The following is a 6995-nucleotide window of genomic DNA, read 5'->3' as shown; positions in this document are numbered from 1 at the left end:
ATAATTTGCTTCATGTTCTCCACAAACAAATATTTAACATTGCTTAGTTAAATTTATTAAGTAGTGACTTTAATTGTCCCTATGAGTTTGATTAACTGTCAATGAACTGGTCCTCAGTCCAGGGTTGTTTGTATCATGGCAGGATAGACATCAGCCACCTGAGACCCAGAATTGAAATAAGCATGTTTGTGAGTGCTATGTTATGAATTTGCCGGAACAGTATTTCCCTTGGATCCTCTTTCTTAAGATTCCTATGCTTTTAGCCATCATTGTAAAAGATGCTAATCCAATTTCTAATAGGGGAACATGTTCTTTTAAAATTCCAGGTGAAGTTTTAACTTGAAAAGAAGGGATCTGTGCAGTGTTAAGTGGATGAGTGATCTGTACCCTTTACTGGGCGATTTGTGAAAATGAATTAGAGGAAAAACAGTTTGCTTTTGATAGATTCTTTACTCTTCCAGTGGCTTTTGCCTAAAGCCTATATGCATCCTGACAGAATAAGGGCATTGCCGAGTTACCTGTTTCCATTTTCTATTTTACAGCCAGATAAAGACTCTTACTGATTCTACATCTTTTTGTGGCTAATGGCCCCTGAACTATCCTTCAAAAAGAAAGTTAAGGTTATTTGTTATTTTGGCCTCATGGTAGCCCCAGTATGTATCAATAAGAACAGCATTTTATATTTTGAACCGCTTGAGTATCTTTTTGCTGCAGGCTGAAAGGTAGGTTATTTTCAACCAATGAGAAATTATGCCTCTAGCAGTATCCAGGCATCTGGAATATCCTTGACCATTTTAATTCATAAAATTTAACTTGATGAAAATCTTGAAGAAATGTTCAGTTCTATAGGAAGAGCGTTGAGGTCCAAGGAGTAACTTTTTATTATGTTCTTCGAATGGTAGATACATATAGAAAATACAGATATAAAATACTTTAGTAGACCCCTATTTTCCTTCCTCTTTCAGTGTTAACACACACACACATACATGTGTGTATACTGTGTATGTATATATATATATATATATATATATATATATATATATATATATATATATATATATACACACACACAGTGGGGCAAAAAAAGTTTTTAGTCAGCCACCAATTGTGCAAGTTCTCCCACTTAAAAAGATGACGGAGGCCTGTCATTTTCATCATAGGTATACCTCAACTATGAGAGACAAAATGAGAAAAAAAAATCCAGAAAATCACATTGTCTGATTTTTGAAGAATTTATTTGCAAATTATGGTGGAAAAAAAGTATTTGGTCAATAACAAAAGTTCATCTCAATACTTTGTTATGTACCCTTTGTTGGCAGTGACAGAGGTCAAACGTTTTCTGTAAGTCTTCTAAGGTTTTCACACTCTGTTGCTGGCATTTTGGCCCATTCCTCCATGCAGATCTCCTCTAGAGCGGTGATGTTTTGGGGCTGTCGCTGGGCAACACGGACTTTCAACTCCCTCCAAAGATTTTCTATGGGGTTGAGATCTGGAGACTGGCTAGGCCACTCCAGGACCTTGAAATGCTTTTTACGAAGCCACTCCTTCGTTACCCAGGCAGTGTGTTTGGGATCATCGTCATGCTGAAAGACCCAGCCACGTTTCATCTTCAATGCCCTTGCTGATGGAAGGAGGTTTTCACTCAAAATCTGACGATACATGGCCCCATTCATTCTTTCCTTTACACGGATCAGTCGTCCTGATCCCTTTGCAGAAAAACAGCCCCAAAGCATGATGTTTCCACCCCCATACTTTACAGTAGGTATGGTGTTCTTTGGATGCAACTCAGCATTTTTTCTCATCCAAACACGACGAGTAGAGTTTTTTTCATCTGACCATATGACATTCTCCCAATTCTCTTCTGGATCATCCAAATGCTCTCTAGCAAACTTCAGACGGGTCTGCACATGTACTGGCTTAAGCAGGGGGACACGTCTGGCACTGCAGGATTTGAGTCCCTGGCGGCGTAGTGTGTTACTGATGGTAGCCTTTGTTACTTTGGTCCCAGCTCTCTGCAGGTCATTCACTATGTCCCCCCGTGTGGTTCTGGGATTTTTGCTCACCGTTCTTGTGATCATTTTGACCTCTCGGGGTGAGATCTTGCGTGGAGCCCCAGATCGAGGGAGATTATCAGTGGTCTTGTGTGTCTTCCATTTTCTAATAATTGCTCCCATAGTTGATTTCTTCACACTTACCTATTGCAGATTCAGTCTTCCCAGCCTGGTGCAGGTCTACAATTTTGTTTCTGGTGTCCTTTGACAGCTCTTTGGTCTTGGCCATAGTGGAGTTTGGAGTGTGACTGTTTGAGGGTGTGGACAGGTGTCTTTTATATTGAACGAGTTCAAACAGGTGCCATTAATACAGGTAATGAGTGGAGGACAGAGGAGCCTCTTACAGAAGAAGTTTCAGGTCTGTTAGAGCCAGAAATCTTGCTTGTTTGTAGGTGACCAAATACTTATTTTCCACCATAATTTGCAAATAAATTCTTTAAAAATCAGACATTGTGATTTTCTGGATTTTTTTTTCTCATTTTGTCTCTCATAGTTGAGGTATACCTATGATGAAAATTACAGGCCTCGCTCATCTTAAGTGGGAGAACTTGCACAATTGGTGGCTGACTAAATACTCTTTTGCCCCACTGTATACTGTGTATATATATATATATATATATATATATATATATATATATATATATATATATATATATATATATATATACTGCAGTACAGGTAGTGGAGCACATGACAGTCCTGGTAAGCAAAATGATCTGGCCATGACTGATGGTGTTCTTCTTGATAAAGTAAAAAAAAAAAACAACAATCCAGATGTGTTCTAATTTAAACTTAATTCTTACAAATGTTTATTTAGACTTGCTGCTTTAACAGGATGAAACGATAAAATAAATCACCAGGAGGTGAAAGCAAAGGACTAAAAAAATCAAGGGACAAGTGTATTTGGTGTCCTTTCTAGCATGTAACACATTCTGTCACCATTCAAAGTCCAGTGTGAGTAGATTTGAATTCCCTTTTTCAGGACAGGTTCTTGTTTTTTTTACCATTCTGCCCTCTTTGTTTTCCCCTGATTTTGTAATACCCCCCCAGTAAATTTTCATAATCTATTGGTGCCACTTAAAATGCCTAGTCAAGTCTTTTGTGAAAAGCAGATCACGTTAAGCAGATGGCTATGGGTGCCACATTATAGACTTGCTCCTTATCTATGTAAGAAGTAAAATGGTGGCTACAAAGCTAGAGGTTTCAAAGTGTTCCAGTAGATGGCATTATTTCCCAGGCTTATTAGGAAATTGAACAGTTAGAACCTTCTTTTGCTGTGAGGCACATCAAATGGTAAAATGAACAAGAAATGTTCCCGATATAGACATAAACTGGGTTTATAAAATGTTAAATTGCAAGTTCTTTCGCAAGAATGTTGCTTTTTTTCTGTTGCTGCTCTATTTTATACTTTACCATGTAAGATGTGACTAATGAGTTTGTCATTGTGGAAACTGGCAACAGCCGACTGATTTTCTTAGGAGGAAGCAGTAAAACTTGGTTCCATTTGGAGAATTTTGCCAAAATAAAAGTCTGTATCCTAGTGACAATATTTTTTTTGTGAGCACACTTTTGCCAGTGCAAGTGACTATACTATAAAATCACAAATTCAGTTTTGTTTTTGCACAGTGCGACAGAAAAATGTTTTTAATGGCCAGGATAGTGAACAAAGAAACTCTGGTCAGGATTCATTTCCAGAAAGCACAGCTAAATGTACTTCGTAATAAATTTTCTATGATTTAACTGGGAATTGATAATAATAGCTGAGCTGCAGAAAGGCATAATATAATGCCAACTGCAAAATGCAATCCATGTAAGCCTATCTGACTAATAAAATGTGCTTTTGTAATATGTGAGGAGATGAGGTAACTATACGACCAGCCTGGCCAGAGCCTTTTGCTATAGCAGGTTTTTTGCCCTTGTGACGTTCCTCCTGAGTTTGGTGGTGGTTCAGGTTTTGTGTTTTTGGATAAGTCTGCCAGTGACTTGCTTCACTTTGCACATTGACCTCTGCTCGCCTTTTTTACCATGTTTCCAGATATTTGGACATTAATAAATAATTAATTCATACCTCTATGTGACTCTATGGCACAGGTGCACCTCAACATTGGTTCATGCTACTGCCCATACTTTTAACAGAGCCATAGTCCTCCTCATTTGAAGCCTTTGCTAGCAGGAAGAGGTTTTAAAATGCTCAAATGCCCAGATTACCTAGAGAGCACACACCTATGCACATGCTGAAAGCACCTCTCCTTTTTAGATGTTTTTATCATGCAGTTTGCCAACAGAGACTATTGGATCTTTATGTCGCTGGCGTGACATTTTCTTTTTTTTTGTAGGTTGTATATATGTATAACTGTAGATAATAACTGGTTTATCAGTCCTGGTGAAGGCAAATTTAATACATACCTTAAATCATTTATAGCAATAAATTGTAGTACCTTGTATTTTGGCCTCAAGGCAGGTGTCTCAGATCAGATAAGATTGTAAATAAAGCAGCACAGATAGCATAAGGTAAAATTTAAATAGAACCCACTGAAAACCTGTTTTTATTGCTTTGATCCTGAACAATCAAAAAGAAAAATTTAACAGTCACCTAGAAAGTGTTATAAAAAAATGGCGCTCTCAGCAGCCAGATGAGTTCAGGTGAGAATGCTAATGTGACGGCTGTGACTTTTTTATCTGTATCTTTTATTGACCTGCTTATCACTTCTTATCCAAGTCTGATGACGTGTAAGAGAATCAGAGCTTTTGCCTGCAGAGTTCTTCTCCGGGGAAGGAAGTAAGTATATTTAGTCATCCCTCACCATTCTGGAAAGTCAGTTGTATGATCAAATGTCAGGGTAGGAGCAAAGCAAGCTTTGCACACCTTCTGTAATGATAATAATAATAGTTTATTTTATTTATAGGCGCCTATCCAGGCACACAAGTACACCTTACAGAGCACATTAATAACAGCAGTCACTACATAAAATAAACAGAAAAAAATACGATAATAAAATTAAATTTAAATTTCCATCCATCCATTATCCAACCCGCTATATCCTAATTACAGGGTCACGGGGGTCTGCTGGAGCCAATCCCAGCCAACACAGGGCACAAGGCAGGAAACAAACCCCGAGCAGGGGGCCAGCCCACAGCAGTAAATTTAAATTTAACAGCTAAAATTATCAGACAGAGTAAGCCATCTTAAAAAGATGTGTTTTAAATTTTTTAATCTAGCTTCAGATTTAAAGGTGGGAAGAGAGTCGATATTACGGATGTCTTGTGGGAGAGAGTTCAGAGGCGAGGGGCTACTCGACTGAAAACTCTAAACCCCATCCATGGTAGTCAAGCGAGCAGGAAGTATAATAAGATTGATAGAGGAAGACAATCTAAGGATACGAGAAAGATTGGAGATGTGAAGAAGATCAGAAAGATAAGGAGGTGCCAGATTATGAAGGGTCTTGTAAGTAATAAGCAGAATCTTAAAATCAATGCGATATTTAATAGGGAGCCAGTGAAGCTGTTGAAGGACAGGAGTAATGTGTTCTATGGAAGGGGTTCTGGTAATACGAGCTGCAGCATTCTGAACCAATTGGAGTTTGTAAAGGAGTTTGTGAGGAAGACCAGAGAGGATAGAATTACAATACAACAACAACAACAACATTTATTTATATAGCACATTTTCATACAAAAAGTAGCTCAAAGTGCTTTACATAATGAAGAAAAGAAGAATAAAAGACAAATAAGAAATTAAAATAAGACAACCTTAGTTAACATAAAAAGGAGTAAGGTCCGATGGCCAGGGTGGACAGAAAAAACAAAAAAAAACTCCAGAAGGCTGGAGAAAAAAATAAAATCTGTAGGGGTTCCAGGCCACGAGACCGCCCAGTCCCCTTTGGGCATTCTACCTAACATAAATGAAATAGTCCTCTTTGTAGTTAGGGTTCTCACGGAGTCACTTGATGCTGATGGTTATCAATACACCTTCTGTACAAGAGTAACAATATAATTTCTGTCTTTATACTTTGCACAGTTTTTCACCATTTGCATGTTATGCTCTGGTAGTTTCCCTAGTGTAAACCCCTGAGAAGCGAGATGTCTTTACAGCTTGACAAATGTAATAAATATGACCAATGGGTATTACATTGCAGTCCTACAACACCTTATTTCTGCAAATCTAACATCACGATCTGGTTTTAAACTTCACAAAGATAATGTAGTCTTGAACCAAATAGTCTGGTGTCGCACCTATCAGTTCATTAACTGTAAAATGTGTCAAATTTCATAACATGCTCAATGTGAGACCCATAGAAACCATCCCTCCATCTTCAACCCTATTTGCCTAAACTTACCATGGCCGTGATAGAAAGAACAGGCGAATAAAGCACGTTGTGCACGAGAAAGTATTCTGATGTCCACTGAGCCTGCTCATTCCAACTTTAGGGTCATAATGGAGTCACAGATCTTTATGGAAATAAATTCTAAATGCAAGATAGGTATGAACCCTGAAAGGGTCACCAGTCCATCACAGAGCAAATTCGCTCACAGCAGGACACTCACCTTATCATGATTACCATCAGGATGTGGGAGCAAAGCCACAGGGAAAAGATGCCAGCTCCACTCTGACAGTAACCAGGTTAGGAATCAAGTTCAGTTTCCTGTGATGCCACCACTGTGTTGCCATTTTGCAGTGCCCTTAGTAATGTTTGGGATAAAGACACATCTTTCCTTGATTTACCCCTTTGCTCCACAGTTTATAAAATTACAAATCAAATAATTCATGTGATTAAAGTACACATTGCAGACTTTAAGAGTATTTGCATACACTTTGGTTACCCCATGTAGAAATGACAACACTTTTTCTGTATGCTCCCCTCATTTCAGGACACTATGTCGGCCTATGAAAGCATTCATATTTAGGACTTTTTCAAATATCCCTTGCTGCAATGACTGTTTGAGGTC

This window comes from Erpetoichthys calabaricus, chromosome 8 (genome assembly GCF_900747795.2).
Source record: "Erpetoichthys calabaricus chromosome 8, fErpCal1.3, whole genome shotgun sequence".
NCBI lineage: Eukaryota > Metazoa > Chordata > Cladistia > Polypteriformes > Polypteridae > Erpetoichthys > Erpetoichthys calabaricus.
This window is presented reverse-complemented; position numbering follows the sequence as displayed.